Here is a 19386-nt window from a genome sequence, read left to right on the forward strand (position 1 = left end):
GCCCGATGCGGGACTCGATCCTGGAACTCCAGGATCAGGTCCTGAGCCAAAGGCAGACGCTCAACCGCTGAGCCACCCAAGTGTCCCATAAAAATACTTTAAAAAACATTTTTTTAGCTTTGTTTAAGTAATCTCTATCCCCCCATGCAGGGCTCTAAGTCACAACCCAGAGATCAAGGGTCCCATGCTTCTCTGACTGACCCAGCTGGGCGCCCCAAATAAAAACACTTTTAAATTACTGTGATGTCGGGGCACCTGGGTCGCTTAGCAGTTGAGCATCTGCCTTCAGCTCAGGTCGTGATCCTGGGGTCTTAGGATCGAGTCTGGCATCGGACTCCCAGCATGGAGCCTGCTTCTCCCTCTGCCTGTGTCTCTGCTTCTTTCTCTGTGTGTGTCTCTCATGAATAAATAAACAAAATCTTAAAAAAAAAAATTACTGTGATGTCATAAGCAAAAGCTCATTTTAAAAAAGATTTTATTTATTTATTTGAGAGAGAGAGAGAGAGTGGAGGGGGGGAGCAGACTCCTAACAGAGCATGGAGCCTGATGAGGGGCTTGATCTCAGGACCTTGAAAACCATGACTTGGATGCTTCACCAACAGAGCCACCCAGGAGTCCCAAAATTTTAACAGTAGAAAAGTAACATTAGGAAAGAAGGAAGAACATAATGGCAGCATAAAGGATGATCCTTAAAAATGAATAAGCTTGGCAGGACAGGAAAATTCACATTTTTCTCTTTCTTCATTTCCAAACATAATCTCAGCAAAATAGGACAGTCCCTGCAATGGAATAAATTTAGCAAGCTGGAAAATAAGTCACGTTTCTGTTTTCTTCAGTTCACAGGGGATAGGTGACCACTTGACCAGTGCCCAGCCAGCATCTGGGAACCCCTGTGTCCATCCCCTTGCCAGCTGAGCACAGCCCCAGTGAGCAGAACGGGTGGTTAGTAATGTCTTCAGTTATTGCCTGGAGAAGTGACCCAGGTCTCCTCACGCAGATGCAGCTGGGAGCCCTGGGACGTGGCTCCCCATCCTGTCACCTCCGCTCCGGACATGTGGCCTGATTGCTCTAGGCAGCTTGCCTCTGGAAGCACACAGGTATTCTTGACACTGCCTGTAGCCGACTCGGGTGGGGGCAGAGAGGTCCTGAGGTCCTGGGGGAGGCTGGTGGGATGGAGACTTTGGAGTGCTGTTCAGGGGCAGAAAGCAAGGGGTCACAGAAGCAGACACCCCAGCCCAGGGCCTCCCAGTTCTGAGGCAGAGCTGGGGGCATAGCTGGAGTGGGACACAGATCTCCCTGTCTCTCGCCCTTGGGATCCCACCCTCTCTGTGCTCTGTCCGAGCCGGCTTCTTCAGAAGGGAAACACGACCAAAACTTTCCATGGCTCAGGCTTGGATCCCCCCAGCCACTTCCATAAAAAGCCATCACTGCCTGGACAGGAGAGAGAGAGAGAATTTTTCCAAAGGATGTATGTGTGCATTGTTGGGAGCAGCAAGCCTTTTGGTGAACTCCGGGTCACGGCACAGCCTGACGAATGGCAGGAAGTTCAGGACTTGGGCCTGACATTTGTTGCACAAAGACCCTAGAGCCCAGCCAGGTGAGCGGGGCTTGGGGACCGACACAGGGCCACCGCCCGGCACTTCCTGCCCTTTGTTGGCTCATGTGACAGCCTTCCCAGTGCTCTAAATGGCCTTTCTTTCGTGCCTGACTTCTGTTCTTTATTTATGGAGAGGAGCTCCTCAATATAGAAACGGGTGGGCCCTGCAGTCGGCAGCAGGATGTGGGAATGCAGACTGGCAGGGTGCCCACCACCGGGGGCAGGATCGCTGAATTAAAATAATGCGGCCGTATACACCCGATAATAAGCCTGCCTGGTATTTATATACCTGAGGAGAAGTTCCGTGCACACTGCCCTGGCACATCGCAGGGGACCCTGAGCCGGCCCTGCCATCAGCCCTCCCGCTGGCTCCGCCCTCTGGTTCTCCTTGCCCTGGTCTGCCTTGGCCTTGACCCTCAAAGTCAGCATGGGCTCCTAGGAGGAGGGGATTCTTTCTTTCATTCTTTTTTTTTTTTTTTTTTAGGATTTTATTTATTCATCACACACACACACACACAAACACACACACACACAGAGGCAGAGACACAGGCAGATGCGGAACTCGATCCTGGGACTCCAAGATCTTGCTCTGGGCTGAAGGCAGGTGCTCAACTGCTGAGCCACCCAAGGATCCCCATGGATTCTTTCTTTCTTCTAGTGCAAAACCTTCGCTGTCCACATTCTAAAGGTCAGTCCTTGTTTCCAGAGAGCTGGTGGATGTATCTGTAGGCAACAGTGCACACGAGACCTCCTTAAGGTCCAATCTTTTCTTCATTATCATCATTTACAATGGAATCCTTTCTAAAAGTAGTCACACACACCCCTGATATCTCAGGTAGAAGACCTTGAGTAGACTTTGAGGTTTTCTTAGGACCGTGGGGTGTCAGGAGTCTTGTGTGAGCAGTGGAAGGGACCTGGGCCAGGTGGGGGTGGGAGTTCTGGGTGCCACTCGGTCGGCCTGGCTGGCTGTGCAAACCTAAGCAAGGTCCTTCACCTTGCTGGCTCTCCAGGGTTAGGCCGCGCACCATGTGGTCATATGGTGGCGTCAATACAAAAGTTACTGAGGTGCATGAGGCCACTTAGACCATTTTTGGTAGATTTCCTTCTCTCCTACCTTGTTTTGAGGCTAATTTTAGATCACTGTTTATAGACCCATCCAGAGTAGCAACTCACTTTCAAGTTTGTAACAGCTAGATCTGTTAGAACTGGGGAGCCTGGCTGGCTCATGCAGGGGAGCATGCGATGCTCGAGGTCAGGGTTGTGGGTTTGAGCCTCTACCAGGTGTAGGCATTAGTTAAAAAAATAAAATCTAACAAAACAAAACAAAACAAAACAAACCATAGTATATGCCATAATCTACTATTTTATCTATCTATCTATCATCTATCTATCTATCTATCTATCTATCTATCTATCTATCTATCATCTATCTGTTTAGAGTGAGCAGAGTGAGGGGCAGAGGATGAAGGAGAGAATTTTTTTTTAAAGATGTTATTTATTTATTCATGAGAGACATATACACACAGAAAGAGAGAGAGAGAGAGAGAGAGAGAGAGAGGCAGAGACACAAGCAGAGGGAGAAGCAGGCTCCATGCAGGCAGCCTGATGTGGGACTCGATCCTGGGTCTCTAGGATCACGCCCTGGGCCAAAGGCAGGCACTCAACTGCTGAGTCCCCCAGGTGTCCCCCCAGGTGTATATTTATGTGTGTACTTTGTGGTATATTGTTTGACTCTACTTCAGAGGGATGAGTTGTCAGAAAGATGAGATCTGGAACAGGGAGGTTCTGCTGTACCTTTTTCATATGTCCCTGTGGTGCCTCCAGAGACCATAGTAGAAATTTAATAAATTACGGTTGAACCAGATAACTTCCCCTTCAACTCAAAATTCACCTAGATTTTTATTTCTGAGCTAAGGTGTAGGGTGCCAGCCAGCCAGGCCTGCATGTTTGTCTGGCAAGCTCCTGCTCCTCTTCCTGCTTCCTACAGAACGTGTGTCCCTTCCTCAGCGCCCCTTTCCTCCTGGCATGGAGCCCTATCCCATCACTCCCCCCACCTCTCAGGAAAGGAATGAGTATGAGTGAGATTTCCCCCCTTCTGAGATTGAGATTTGGAAGCCTTAGACATTTGCAGAAGCCACACAGAAACACTCTGGAGAGGCTGAGCTCAAAAGATGATAATAACGTTTGTGTAGACTTTGAGAGCCACAGAGCATTTCTATATGCTATATTTCACATGGTGACAATCCCGAGATGCTATTGCCCCCATGCCCTAGATGAACTGAGACCAGGTACAGCTGCGTGGTTTCCTGGAATAACAGACTTGTCGGACGTATCCAACCATCTTAGCTGGGGGGCTGCAGGAAAGCCAGATGGTGAGAGGTGGAGGTGGGGGCTCACCTTCTTCCAGGAGGGTAAAGACAATTGTGTTTGAGCAGACGGGGGGTGGGGGGGGTGGGGGGGGGGTGGGGGGGGTGGGGGGGTAGGAGGGAGAGAGCACAGAGTTTGAGGTAAGACCTGGGCTCCCTTTCTAGAATGAGGTCGGTTCTTGTGGGTTTGGCTCACATACTTACCATCAGCGTGGGTTGGAAAGAACCTGGGGCTTGGGGTCAGAAGATCAGAAGACTTGGTCTGTGCCTGGTGCTCTGCTGGTCCTGGGGAACATGACACTCTGATGCTCCCTGTGGATTCTCTTGGTGGCAGGAGAATGATGCTACTGATAACAGTGGTCCCAGTAATACACTGGTGGCAGCAGCAAGGTGCCTGCTCTCTGCCCTGCTTTTCCTGGGAGTATCAAATTTGCAGACTAGGGCAGCCCAGGTGGCTCAGCAGTTTAGCGCCACCTTCAGCCCAGGGCGTGATCCTGGAGACTGGGGATCGAGTCTCACATCAGGCTCCCTGCATGGAGCCTGCTTCTCCCTCTGCCTGTGTCTCTGCCTCTCTCTCTCTGTGTTTCTCATGAACAAATAAATAAAATCTTTAAAAAAAATCAAGAAGCCATACACTTAAAAGAAAAAAAAATGAGCAGAACACTGGAGATGCTCTCACGTTGATTTCATTCATTTCACAGATATTTATTGAACACATACTATGCTCTGAGTACGGAGGCAGGCCCTGAAGATCCAGTGATGAGAAATGAGACCCCTATGGGTATGTCTGCTGTGTCCCTCCATGCATGGCCTCTCACCCCTAGCTTTGGTCCCACCAGGCTGTGGGCAGTGTGGGCCACTGTTCAGGCACCAGTGTCCTCCCTGTAACTGTTGTTGTAGGAATTAAGTGACTTTTAAAAAATATTTTATTTATTCATGAGAGATACAGAGAGAGGCAGAGACACAGGCAGAGGGAGAAGCAGGCTCCATGCAGGGAGCAGGATGCGGGACTTGATCCCGGGACTCCAGGATCGCGCCCTGAGCCAAAGGCAGGCGATAAACCGCTGAGCCACCCAGGGATCCCCCCAAGTGACTTTCTTTATATGAAGCATCTCCCTCTAACACAGCACCTGCTGCAGAAGGAGCACACACTCCGTAATTGTTAGCTCTTTCTCCAAAAGCACCCTTTAATGTCACACCCCCCTGAATAACAAGGCTAAGATTTTTGTGCCAGGAGCTCAGGCACTGGGATAGTCCTTCCCTTGCTTGCGACTGCTGTCAATGCAGGAGAATGCAGATGTCTGCCACAGGTGTGTGTGTGTGTGAGCGCGCGCGCGCGCGCGTGCATGTGTGCGCCCCCCCCCCGCCCCCCCCAGCTCATTCTTTGCGTCTTGCCCCTCCAAAGAGACTACAGGCCCCTGGAACATAGGGACTCACTCTCCTCCCTTGAGGGCACTGGAAGGAACAGAGTGGTTGGTGAGAAATCCCTTGCAACTCTGGTTTTATCGATTTTCTTTCTGGCTCAGTGCTGAAGTGTGAAGTGTCTGACGGCACAGCAGGAAGTGTCAGGAAATGACTAGGATGCTCTAGACGAAGGAAGGAAGGACAAGTCACGAGTCTGAGGAACATTCGCTACTCTGTTCTGCAGACACAATCAGTTCAGGCGTATCAAAGGGCCATCAAGGCTGTAAACTGGCCAGTATTTTCCTGCTCCCCAGACCCTGTCCTCCTGGAGTCCCAGCCTGTGACCTAAGCCACATGATGTCACAGCTGTGCAGTCTGGCCACCAACATTGCCCCCCCTCCTGCCATGATTCCAGGCCCGGACAGCCCCTTTGTACTAGTTAGGCAAGGGGACCCCACATCCTGGGCAGGCCACGCTCACACCAGAGCATAACCTTCCGTACCGCTCAGCTCAGCAGCTCTCGGTTCCTGCATGGTGGCACCACTCTGCTGCTGATGCTGCCACCACAGGGACACTCTGTCCTCTATGGAGCTTCTGGCCACCAGAGCCCAACAGAGATGTTACCTGAGAGTATTTTCTTTGTGATTCAGCCCCCTGTGTATGGGAGCTGGGCCATAGTACAACCTTGGGAACAGACCCTTGCTGGCGCCAGAACTGAACAGCATCTCTGCGCTTGGCTGGTTGTTCTAGAACCTAGGTGATGTGTGTGATTCTCTTGTTCCTTGGGCTGAATTTCCTCTCAGAAGATTCCTGGACTCTCATGCAGGCAGGGGCCTCCCTCTGACACACCCAAGTCCTGATGGAGACAGAGTCTACCTTCACGTAAGGCCTCGCCCATCAAGGACAGGTTTTAGTCCAATGACCTCCCATGCCCGAAGGCCACCTGTAGCACCTCTGTGGAACCACTTCAGTGAGAGGCCATCCTAGGGGCATTATGTTTTTTAAATTGTTTTCACTGCTAGAAAGTTCTTCCTAGGTTTATTTGACAAATCTTTTTTTTTTTTTAAGATTTTATTTATTTAGTCATGAGAGACACAGAAAGAGAGACACAGAGACATAGGCAGAGGGAGAAGCAGGGTCCCTGGGGGAGCATGACGTGGGACTCGATCCCAGGACCCCGGGATCATGCCCTTGAGCCACCCGACTGAGCCACCCAGGTGCCCTTGACAAATCTTTATAGAAGATATCCCTAAATCTCAGACCTGGCCCTCAGTTCTGGAGACAAGCTATATCAGGTTCCTGCTCATGTGGAGCATAAGGTTAAAGTGCTGATAGCACAGAATATACACACGGTAAGGGTTTCAGCTGTGAGAAATTAGATGGTTTCAGCCACCAGGAAGTGTCACAAAGAGAGCAGAGCATGGTGACTAGTGATGAGGAAGCCTTCTGGGACACCTGGGTGGCTCAGTCAAGTTGACCTGCCTTTGGCTCAGGTCATGATCTCAAGGGTCCTGGGATCAAGTCCTGCATCGAGCTCCCTGCTCAGTGGAGAGTCCACTTCTCCCTCTCCCTCTTGCCCCTCCCCCTCCTTATGCTCTCTCTTTCTCTCTATCTCTCTCAAATAAATAAAATCTTATTTTTTTAAAGATTGTATTTATTTATTCATGAGAGACACAGAGAAAGACAGAGACATAGGCAGAGGGAGAAGCAGGCTCCATGCAGGGAGCCCAATGTGGGACTCGATCCTGGGACCCTGGGATCACACCCAGAGCTGAAGGCAGATGTTCAACTACTGAGCCATCCAGGAGCCCCATAAATAAAATCTTTCCAAAAAAATAAAAATAAAAATAAAATAAAATCTTTCCAGGAGCCTTCCTGGAGGTAGAGGGCTGGTGCCTCTGAGGCTAGACCTGAGGCCCAGAGGCGTCAGCCACAGGGCTGGTGAGGACAGGGGCTCCAAGGGCAGAAGAGGGAGCCTAGGAAGGCCAGCGGGACTGGAACAGGCCCTCAGAAGGGACCTCTCCCTCAGCTACACCAAGGAGGTGACAGAGGGAGAAGAAAAGAAATGGGGACTGAGTCCTCACTTTACGAGGAGTTCTAAGAGTAAAAGCTTCACCAGCACCTGCACCAGCAGGCACACCTGTTGTCATCTCCTTGACCCCGTCCTGTGCAGTCACTTGTCCCTTCACATGCTGACCCTTCTGCCCAGATTGACCTTCCACCACCACCCTCCTGGCCCTGGCAAATACCTACTTACCAGCTGAGATCCGGCTCAGAAGTTCCCTCCTCTGAGAAGCTTTCTCAGATTCCCATCTTTGGGCAGAGGTGGCTGTTCCTCTCTGTCCTCCACAGTGCCTTCACCCCCTCAGCAATGCTTCTCCTTCAAGATGGCATTTAAGAGAGCCGGCCGGAGATGCAGACCCAGCCTGGGTCTGCCTCACTAGCTGTAGACCCAGGGATGTTCCTTTCCTAGAATTGCCCTGACAAAGCACCACAAACTGGGCAGCTTAAAAACACCAGAAATGTATTGCCTCACAGTTCTGGAGGCCAGATGTTAGGGTGTTGGTAATACTGATTTTTACTTGGGGCTGGGGTGGGGGGTAAGGGGAGAAGCTGTTTCATGGCCCTTGACTAGTACTGGTGACAGCTGGCAATTCTTGGTGATCCTTGACTTGTAGACACATGGCTCCGATCTCTGCCTCTCTCTTCACACAGCTAGCTGTCTTCCCACATGACCTCTGTCTTCACATGGCGTTCTCTCTGTGTCTCTCTCCTCTGATAAAGACACCAGTCTTATGGGATGAAGGGCCAACCCCATTCCAGTAGGAGCTCCTTTTAATTTACCTAATTATATCTGCAATGACACGATTTCCAGATAAATTTGCATCTTCAGATGCTGGGGTTTAGGACTTAAGGTACTTTTTGTGGAGACACAAAAACTCCAGGCCATTACACCTGGGTAAATTGAATCTGCATCTCCTCTCTGAATCTCATACAAAGGAGTGCTTTCCCTCTAGTGCGAGGATGAAATGAACTGACGGGTCCCTTAGCATGGTATCCACTAACCATTCCAAAAGGCGGCCGCTGTGGTTATTATGTCCAGCCTACTATGAGTTCTTCCAAGTGGAGACCACATCCTACTCCTTTCTGTTTTGTTATATATTTTTTTATTGGAGTTCAGTTCGCCAACATATAGCATAACACCCAGTGCTCATCCACTCAAGTGCCCCCCTTCCTTTCTCTTTTAAATCCCTCAGTGTTTATTTATTTATTTATTTATTTATTTATTTTATTTTTTTATTTTATCATAGTCACAGAGAGAGAGAGAGAGGCAGAGACATAGGCAGAGGGAGAAGCAGGCTCCATGCACCGGGAGCCCGATGTGGGATTCGATCCTGGGTCTCCAGGATTGCGCCCTGGGCCAAAGGCAGGCGCCAAACCGCTGCACCACCCAGGGATCCCGAATCCCTCAGTGTTTAACCCAAAGTTTGTGCTCAAAATGTTTGTCTTCTGAATGAGCCGCTGCCATTTTGAGGGCAATGTTGAGACCCATGGGGTGATTTTGAACATCTCTGTTTCCATCAAAGAAAATTTACTGGAGCAACGATTAGGCAGTGGTTCAAACTTTCTTGGATAAGTTTTTAATGAGCTCCGGATGCCTATGCCTAAAAGGTATCTCAAAATTTATTGAATTATTATTATTATTTTTTTAATTTTTATTTATTTATGATAGTCACACAGAGAGAGAGAGAGAGAGAGAGAGGCAGAGACATAGGCAGAGGGAGAAGCAGGCTCCATGCACTGAGAGCCCGACGTGGGATTCGATCCCAGATCTCCAAGATCGCGCCCTGGGCCAAAGGCAGGCGCCAAACCGCTGCACCACCCAGGGATCCCAATTTATTGAATTATTAAATCAAAAATGTCTCCTCATTATTATCTCAAAATATCTTCAAATTATTCTCAAAATCCTTTCTAACTCTATAAATGGCAGGGAGAGTTATTGTTAATTAATTTTTAAATTAATGCTTATCATAAGCAATATATCAGTCCTAGGGAAGATTTATGAGGCAGAAATGATGTACTTTTTATGTGCTGCATGTACATTTTATGGCTCATTGGGGCCCTTTGTGTAATCAATATGATTGGTACATTTATGTACATTTGTGAAATGCTTTGGAGCATATTTTTATTATTTTAGGTGATTATAAAGGCTTATAGTTCTTTGCTCTTATGGCATCTCTAGTCATACTGTGTTTTTGGATGCCAAGATCTTACTTAGGATGTAATCTCCACCTGTCTCATTATTTTTATAAAGAAAATGTGATCTCCTTACAATGAGTCACTTTATGGTGAGTTTCCAGGGACATAAAGTAGAGAAAACCGGTTAATTTTTCTTTAAAACTGAATTGCACCTCACCTCCTCTACTTACCTCCCAAGTCTCCACTCCTCGCCCAGCTCACTCCTGGATGCAGGCTGAATTAACTGAAATAGGACAGGTCTCAACCGAGAGTTTTCTGCTATATTCATCCTGGGGTCACGTTTCTTTTTTTTTTTTTATTAAATATTTTATTTATTTATTCATGAGAGACACAGAGAGAGAGAGAGAGAGAGAGAGGGACAGAGACACAGGCAGAGGGAGAAACAGGCTCCAAATGCAGGAAGCCTGACGTGGGACTTGATCCTGGGTCTCCAGGATCACACCCTGGGCTGAAGGTGGTGCTAAACCGCAGGGCCACCTGTGCTGCCCTGGGGTCCACTTTCTAACAAAGCCTATGCACATAGAGAGCTCATTAAATGTTGGATTCCAGGTGATCCCTGGGTGGCTCAGCAGTTTGGCGCCTGCCTTTGGCCCAGGGCGTGATCCTGGAGACCTGGGATCGACTCCCACATCGGGCTCCCTGCATGGAGCCTGCTTCTCCCAATGCCTGTGTCTCTGCCTCTCTCTCTGTCTCTCACGAATAAATAAATAAATAAATTTTTTAAATGTTGGATTCTAATTGATGGCCTATTATATTACGGGATATCCCAGCCAAAATCAATTCATAAAAAGACATATATATTACACATGTTATATATTTTTGCTGTTATATATATATAGCTAGTATATTCGTATAGCTAATATATGTCTCATATATACACACACACACACATATATAATACACAATAAATTATAACTGAAACATGTTATTCTTTCTGGTAAGCGAATAAAATATTTCTGGAAGAACACAAAACAAAGGAATAGAGCTGCTTGCCTGCATGGAGGGGGATGAATAGCGGGGGGCGGGGTACGAGGAAAGGGAGAGCAGTCATTATAATCCATTTAGACTTCTGAATCATGTGACTTGTTACCTATTTCAAAAAATGTTGGGGTGCTTGGGTGGCTCAGTTGGTTAGGCATCCAACTCTTGATTTTGGCTCAGGTCATGAGCCCAAGTTTGTGGTATTGAGCTCTCCTCAGGCTCTGTGCTCAGCGGGGAGTCTGCTTGAGATTCTCTTTCTCCCTCTCCCTCTGCCCCCTCCAACCTAAAATAAATAAATAAATCTTTTATCTTTTTTTTAAAGATTTTTATGTATTTATTTCAGAGAGAGAGCACAAGCAGGGAGAGGGGCAGAGGGAGAAGGGGAGGGAGAAGCAGACTCTTTGCTGAGCAGGGAACCTGATGCAGGGTTCGATCCCAGGACCCCAGGGATCGATCCTGATCTGAGCCAAAGGCAGGCACTCAACCGACTGAGCCACCCAGGTGCCCCAATACATAAATCTTTAAAAAAATGTTTTGAGTTTACCTATGTCCATAATGAAGACCTAGATGTGCATTTTTTGCCCTTGCTGCTGGGTCTTCATAAAGCCTTAGGCTCTGTATTTCAAGGGTATAGGTGTAACTTTCCAGTTAGATCATACTTTTTTGTTTGTTTGTTTGTTTAAGTAATCTCTGCATCCCATCCCATGTGAGGCTTGAACTCCCAACACCCCCTGCCTCCCCGAGATCAAAAGTGGCAGGCTCCACTGACTGAGCCAGCCAGGTTCCCCAACAATATGGTCTTCTGACTCTTAGGTGGGGTTTGCTGTTAAAAGCCCCCTTGAAAAAAAAAATAAAAGCCCCCTTGAATCATTGGAAGGGGAAGGGGGATACTCTTTGTGAGAGGTGGTCCCCAGGGACACTTTCTCACTACACTTCAACCCAGGCCTTCTCCTACAGAGCCTGAACAATTTTGTTTGTTTTAAATATTACTTATTTATTCATGAGAGACACAGAGAGAGAGGCAGAGACACAAGCAGAGGGAGAAGCAGGTTCCTCGCAGGGAGCCTGATGCTGGACTCGATCCCAGGACCCCGGGATCATGACCTGAGCTAAAGACAGACACTCAACCACTGAGCAATACACATGCTCCTGAACAGGTTTTTTTTGTTTGTTTTGTTTTCGTTTTTGTTTTATACCAAGGAAGCTCACATTCTGGATAGACTCCGTGGACACAGAGACTGCTGGACCCTCCCCGAGGGCTGAAGGAATCTGTGAGAGTCCCTCTTGGGTATCTCTGTAGGAGGGAGGAAAGGAAGCTGCCTCATTTGGAATGGCCTAGATGCCTCTTTCCCTTAGGTCTTGACCCTCGTGCCCCCCTACATCCCTCACTATCTCTGGGGTGAGGGGGCTTCTCAAAAAGCACTACAGAGAAGGTGTCCATAAATTATCCCCCAAGATTTGGAGGTTTTAAAAAAGCAACAACCTTGAGGCACTTCATGAGATAACACAGTGTTCATTCCTGGGGTTCAAAGGAATTGCTGTGGCCAGTATGAGAAACCAACCTGTCCGAGGCTTAGGAGAGACTGAGAAGATAACTCAGAAGAAGGGAGCAGGAGAAATAACTACAAAGATGGTTATTTTTTTCTTTTTCTTTTAAGATTTTATTTATTTATTTATTTAAGATTTTATTTATTTATTCATGACACACACACACACACACAGAGGCAGAGACACAGGCAGAGGGAGAAGTAGGCTCCATGCAGGGAGCCTGACATGGGACTCGATCCGGATCTCCAGGATCAGGCCCTGGGCCAAAGGTGGTGCTAAACCCCTGAGCCACCCGGCTGCCCAAGATTTTATTTTATTTTTAAGAAATCACACCCAACATAGGGCTCAAACACACAGCCCCTGAGAGTTGCATGTTCTACTGACTGAGCCAGCTAGGCACCCCAGAGTGTTCTATTTTTCAAATCTCATCAAAAATTTTTGCCTCCAGGGGTGCCTGGGTGGCTCAGCAGTTGAGCATCTGCCTTCAGCTCAGGGCGTGTTCACAGGGTCCTGGGATCAAGCCCCACATTGGACTCCTGGCTCAGTGGAGTCTGCCTCTCCCTCTGCCTCTCCCCCTTCTCATGCTTGCTCTCTCTCAAATAAATAACTAAAATCTTAAAAAAAAATTTTTTTTTGCCTCCAGAGTTGTTTTATTTTATTTTATTATTATTTTTAATTTAATTTTATTTATTTATGATAGTCACAGAGAGAGAGAGAGAGAGAGAGGAGAGACATAGCAGAGGGAGAAGCAGGCTCCATGCACCGGGAGCCCGATGTGGGATTCGATCCCGGGTCTTCAGGATCACGCCCTGGGCCAAAGGCAGGCGCCAAACCGCTGCGCCACCCAGGGATCCCTTATTTTATTTTTTTTAAAGTAAGTTCTGCACCTCACATGGGGCTTAAACTTACACCAAGAGATCAAGAGTCACATGTTCCACCTACTAAGACAGCCAGGTGCCCTTTGCTTCCAGGGTTTTGATTCTCTGAAAAGGAGTTAGGGCAGATATTTTTCACCCCATTTAGCAGATATGGAAAATAACACTTGGAGAGTTTCCTGACATCATAAGTTAGTTGATGGTAGAAGAAAGGATAGAAATACAACTTTTAACAGATTTTTTAAAAAGATTTTATTTATTTATTTACTTACTTACTTACTTACTTACTTACTTATTTTTTTGACCGAGAAAAAACATAAGCAGGGGGAGTGGCTGGCAGAGGGAGACGGAGAAGACTCCCACTGAGCAGGGAGGCCAATGGGGGGCTCGGTCCTAGGATCCCGAGATCATGACCTGAGCCCAAGGCAGACGCTGAACCAACTGAGCCACCCAGGCACCCCAGAAATACAACCCTTTAAATTATCTCTGGAGATGGATTCATTTATCCAACCAGTATTTACCAAGCACCTACTATGGTTAGGCATGATGCAAGGCCCTGGGGCTGGAAAAGTGAACACAGAGGAAAGGCCTGTGGCCTCAGGGAGCTCTGAGTGCAGTGGGAAGGCCAGAACTGCACACACAGAGAAGAAAAATCTAGAAATGGGGCAGCCTGGGTGGCTCAGCAGTTTGGTGCCTGCCTTCAGCCCAGGGCGTGATCCTAGGGTCCCGGGATCGAGTGCCATGTCAGGCTCCCTGCATGGAGCCTGCTTCTCCTTCTGCCCGTGTCTCTGTCTCTGTCTCTCTCTGTCTCCCTCTCTCTCCCTCTCTCTATCATGAATAAATAAATAACATCTTAAAAAAAAAAAAAAGAAAAATCTAGAAATGCACCAATCATCCCTGCTACAAGGGAACAAGGAGTCAGGGGAGAACCTCTTATGCTCTAAGACTCTGAACCTGGGATTCTATTCAAGCCCCTTGGCTACATGACTGTCAGGATTCCTTCCAGTTTGAGAACTTAGGAATTCCCACATGGCCTCACCAACAGGAGTTTGTGATTGTGCGAGGTGGGGGGTCTCATTCTGTCCTCAGCCTCCAGTGGCTGCCCTCGTGTAGACCTGCCCTCTTTGAGTTCTGGGCTCTGCACCATCTCCCTGCTGCACAGAGGCCGATCGCACAAGCCCAGCTGTGTGCTGTGTGCTGAGTGTGTAAATGTTATCAACAAGCCCTGGTGACAGGGGCAGAACAATGCCTCAGAGGTTAATGAAGTCATGGGAACCTCCAGTGCTGATCCCAGCTCTGTCCTGTGTCTGTCGTTCACCCGTATCTGGGCCAGCTTGTTTATCTTCGCGGGTCTGTAGCCCTGTCCCCCTGAGTCCTGGCGGGGCTGCGGTAGTTTGACTCATTTTGCGGCGAGGAAGAAGGACCCTGGATTAGATACTTTTCTTGGAGACCTAAGGCCAAGAAGCAGATGTAATACGGGGTTGGATAAACCTGGGTTTTGTGAATCAGGCTCCCAGGTCGAGTGAATAAGAACCCTTAAAAATACCAGCCAAGATCCTTGGAGCGTGAAAGGGAAGAGCTGGGGAGCAAGGGTTTAAGACACCGAGGAGTGGTGCAGCAATCTGATTTTTGCAGATGGAGCGAGTAGCTCTGAGATGTGAATCAATGAAAAGCTCTTGCTGTATGTAATGTAAATGCAGAGCATACTCTACAGCTCCGGGAATAATGAAGTATCAGTGACTCAAATCCGTAAGGTAAGTCCGTGTCAATTTTTGAGTGGCGTGGACTTCTTTGGGATACAGGGTTGTGACAAGTGTAGGAGGAGTTGTGTGGGTGAACGATCATTTCTTGAATTGAGAAACACACCAGTGCTCTGCTTCATCTGCATGGTGTATTCTAGATTGCCCTGGGGTAGACATTTCATCTTAGCCATGTTTATGAAACACAGCAGGCAAAATTAGAGTATAATGAATATCACTATTCATTCATGCATTTATTCACTCTGAATGGTATAGTTGTAGTGTGGCTTTAGGAGTCAGGCTGCCAGGTTGGAATCCCAACTCCACTACTTAATAACTGGGTGATCTTAGGCCAGTTCTTTAATTTCCATAAACACTTGGATTTCCTAATCAGTCAAAAACTGAATAAGGCTATGCACATAAAACCCCTAGCTCAGATCCCTGGGTGGCGCAGCGGTTTGGCGCCTGCCTTTAGCCCAGGGCGCGATCCTGGAGACCCGGGATCGAGTCCCACGTCGGGCTCCCGGTGCATGGAGCCTGCTTCTCCCTCTGCCTATGTCTCTGCCTCTCTCTCTCTGTGTGGACTATCATAAATAAATTAAAAAAATTAAAAACAAAAACAAAAAAAACCCTAGCTCAGTGCTAGCACGTGTGGTGAGGATCATCGAACTCCAGGTGTTCTTCACATCATTTTTATTATCAAGCGCCCACTATTCAATCATGCTAACTATGGAAGGGACACACAAATACGGTGAGGTTCTTGCCCTCGAAGAACTTGTGGTCTATATGTGTATATAACTCAGGAAAACCATTCGAAGTCATTGAATTAGGGCATTAACTCAAGGTAACGGGAACCCAGATGAGGACATGATTATGACCTCTGAGGTGGAGGTCAGACCAGAATAGACTGCATGACATCTGAGCCTTCCAACCTGTGACAGGTAGAAATTCTAGGAGAAGCAAAGGCAAAGATCCGAGGGTGAGGATGAGGATGACAGTTGTACCTAAAGAGCCTTGTCCTCAACAGGAAAAGAAAGTGGCAAGGTTAGTGGGGGCCAGATTTTGGAGAGCTGGAATGCTGTGTCTGGGACTTTGTTCACCAGGAAGCAGATAGGATTGTGAGCAGGTGAGGGACAGGATCCACCTGATTGTGAACGTAACTCTGGTGGCTGATGGAGGGATGACAGGAGAGGAAGGAGGGGAGGGTGCAAGATAGAGAGCTGCGGGCTGCCAAGGGTGCCAGAGATCCAAAGGAGCCTTGAGGCTCTTGCCTCAAGGGGCTCAGATCCCATCAGGAAAATGAGACACATACAAGTCAACACCCAGAGAGGAGGGCCACATAACAAAGCTCCATCTGCCTTCAGGTGGAGGCCAGGGAAATAAGTTTTGATTTCTCATCTGCAAGTTGGGGTAATGGTAATGTATTTCCCTCTCCAGGTTGTGTGAGGATTAAGTCATTTTAGGAGACTAAAGTGCATGCCCAGAATATAGACAGAGCTCCATGTGATACTATTCAAGTGCAATACTAGTCAAGCGCATGCTCCAGGGCTGAAGAAGCTGACTGCATGCTGTTTTTAACACACAGGGGCAGAGGAATGAGGGCATCATCCGGAGCAAAGTGGGGGATGAGATTGGAAAGCAGGTTGGGACAAACGGGTCACCAAGATAGCTGAAGCTGATGCCTTGGGCTTCTTTTATTTCAGCCCAGTTAGGAATTGACTCCTATCTTCCTCCTCCTCCCCGCACCCCACCCCCCCAGTTCTATCTCCACAGCTCATCTTTTGTTCCTGCCATGGGACCTGTGGCTTTTTGAGTTGAGAGACCAACAGCCTAGGATACAGATGCATGAATGCGGAAAATCTTGACAGGGAGGCACTGGGCTGTGTTACAGCAGTGGCTGGAGAGCTCTTCTGGTTCTGGAGCCCACACTGTATACTGGCGGTATGAGGGCGTACAGCCCAGCTCTCCTGGCCTTCTCTTCCCATGTGATGAGGGTGCTGGTGGGCTCTAACATCCACGGGGCCCAGGCTCGCTCTGAAGCTGAGGTGTCTGGGAGTTCGAAGGATCACAGTTAGGTGCATGGCTCCAACTCCTGCCTGCACATCGATGGCTCTTCAATCTCTATATCTAGAACTTTCTCAGGTCTGAGCTTCAGTATCTCAGATATAACTTCTAGACGTGGCCCTTGAGTGCCCCACGGGTTTTCAGAGTTGACGTGTTCAAAATTGGACTCATCATCTTCTTTTCCCAAACTTGCCTCTCTTCCATGTCCTCCGTCTCAGGTAGTGACAATCAACCATGACACAATCCACCCAGTAACAAAGTGGGAAACCTGGAGCCCTGGGTGCCGGCCGTGCCTTTGACTCCTCAACACACCACACACACCACACCATGTGCTATGTCTACAGCCAATGAGTCGCTAATACCTATCAATTCTGCCTCTCAAGTACCTCTAACGTCAGGTCCCTCTTCTTCCCTCCCACTGCTGCTGAGCTTAGGTCCTTTGGGATGGGGACAGATACACTGGCCTCTCCAAGAGTTGTGACCACCTGTGTCAGGCATCTGTACCTTGCTTAAGGCAAAATACCTGCAGTTCTCAGCTCCTTAACTCTCTACCTGCCTGAAAAAACTTTTCTTTTGCTCTTCCCCTGGTGAAGTCTCACTCTTGTACCCTCCTCAAGGAGCCTTCCTTGACCTCCCCACCCTGTGCTATGCTCCTTTCGTGCCTGCTCATGACCCTTACCATAGCCTCCACCGCCTGTCAGCTGTTTGTGTGGCGAGGGCAGGGGCTTGGCCGTCCAGCTTTGTGTGCTCAGCACAGTGCACAGATCCTGGCATGCTCTGCCTGTTAGAGCAAATGCTGCTGAAGAATCACACCTAAGAGCATGACTTTGGGGAGAGGTGCCCAACATGAACCCCCTCTGCTATTCACAGAATCAAAAATGTGGCTGTCAAAGATAAAGCCCAACCTTGTCGATAAAAATCCAACCGGTTCTTTACCTATTCAGCCTTTGTGTATTGAGCATCTTCGCGAAGTCAGGTGCTCCTGCACAGAGCACTGAGATTCCAAGATGAAGGAAATGCCACTCTGGACCCCCAAGGAGCTCAGAGGTCAGGGGTTAGAAAACCAAAGTAAGGGCATTCTTGGCACCTATGGGCAGGTGCCACAGCCTCAAGGTGGGTGAATGCATGATCCCCTCTAGAGGAACTTGATCCCAGACCCCAGGATCACCATCTGAGCCAAAGGCAGATGCTCAACCACTGAGCTGCCCAGGCATCCCTATTTACGTATTTATTTTTAAAGATTCTATTTGACAGAGAGAGAGAGAGAGAGAGATAACACCAGTAGAGAGGAGGGGCAGAGGGAGAAGCAGGCTCCCCAGTGAGCAGGAAAAGAGACCCTGGGATCATGAGGATAGGGACCCAAGCCTAAGGCAGAGGCTCAACCAGCTATGTCACCCACGGGTCCATGACCCCTGACTTTAACAGGAACCACGAGGGATGCCTGGGTGGCTCAGCGGTTGAGCGTCTGCCTTCAGTTCAGGGTGTGATCCTGGAGTTCCAGGATTGAGTCCCACATCGGGCTCCCTGCATGGAGCCTGCTTCTCCCTCTGCCTGTGTCTCTGCCTCTCTCTGTGTGTGTCTTTCATGAGTAAATAAAATAAAAATCTTAAAAAAAAAAAAAAAAAAAGGAACCATGGGAAAAAGCATTTAAACCTTGTGGCATAGGCCCCTGTGTAATATTTCCCAGTTGGCATTCATGTTTGCATTCAGTATCTGTACCTGTATCTATATCTGTGATGTGCTATGTTGTTCTGGGTGGTCTGAAAACGTATCAGTTGAATAAGAAAGACTCCAGATTAAGAAGTTTAAAATATTCTAGGGGAGTGAACTCAGGCATAAGTATAACAAAAATGTAATGAATCGCAAAAGGATTGTGAATAGCATTTATAAAGTGCTTTGAGTTTCCACCACAAGCTCAGGTGATCTGGGCCAGAGAGCTTGCCAGTGGGAAGAAGCTGCTACATAGGATCAAGGACACAGGCCAGTTACCTGGGGACAGATCTGCTTACTGACTGTAGGTGACCCATAAGCCTAGGCAGCCTCAGGCCTCATTCCTGAAAGTCCCATGTGCCTAAGTGTGTGCCTATGCAGGGGGAGGGAGGGCAGAGGGTTGGATACCTGGGATGGTCCAGCGCATTCTTAATTTGCTAAAATCTCAGTTACAAGAGCAGGTCCCCTTTCCTAAACCCAGATGTCTGCTCTCATTTGAAATTTTGTATAATCTGGTGGTCACTGGACCCATCCTACATTGTGGGAATTTAAAATGCCCCAAGTGTTGAAACACATATTCTCCCTTTATAAAACGAACACGTTCCTTTCCAGGTTTTGAGAGAAATTAAATCTCTGAATGCAAAGCATTGTTTAAATCAGAGAGCATATAACATCAATTTTTAAATTAAGGGATCCCTGGGTGGCGCAGCGGTTTGGCACCTGCCTTTGGCCCAGGGCGCGATCCTGGAGACCCCGGATCGAGTCCCACGTCGGGCTCCCGGTGCATGGAGCCTGCTTCTCCCTCTGCCTGTGTCTCTGCCTCTCTCTCTCTCTCACTGTGA

General features: G+C 48.3%; 1 long non-coding RNA gene across 2 annotated transcripts; it reads left to right on the top strand.

The window, feature by feature from the left end:
• Window positions 1–767: 767 nt before the first annotated feature.
• LOC112675117 (uncharacterized) lies at window positions 768–18461 on the top strand. Of its 2 annotated transcripts, none has more exons than XR_004804839.2 (2): window positions 768–1097; window positions 16530–18461. It is a non-coding gene; the product is annotated as an uncharacterized LOC112675117 (long non-coding RNA). The 2 variants fall into 2 exon arrangements; XR_007401966.1 differs by lacking the exon at window positions 768–1097 and adding an exon at window positions 2110–2285.
• The last annotated feature ends 925 nt before the right edge of the window (window positions 18462–19386 follow it).

The sequence above is a fragment of the Canis lupus genome, chromosome 14 (assembly GCF_003254725.2).
Source record: "Canis lupus dingo isolate Sandy chromosome 14, ASM325472v2, whole genome shotgun sequence".
NCBI classification, from domain to species: domain Eukaryota; kingdom Metazoa; phylum Chordata; class Mammalia; order Carnivora; family Canidae; genus Canis; species Canis lupus.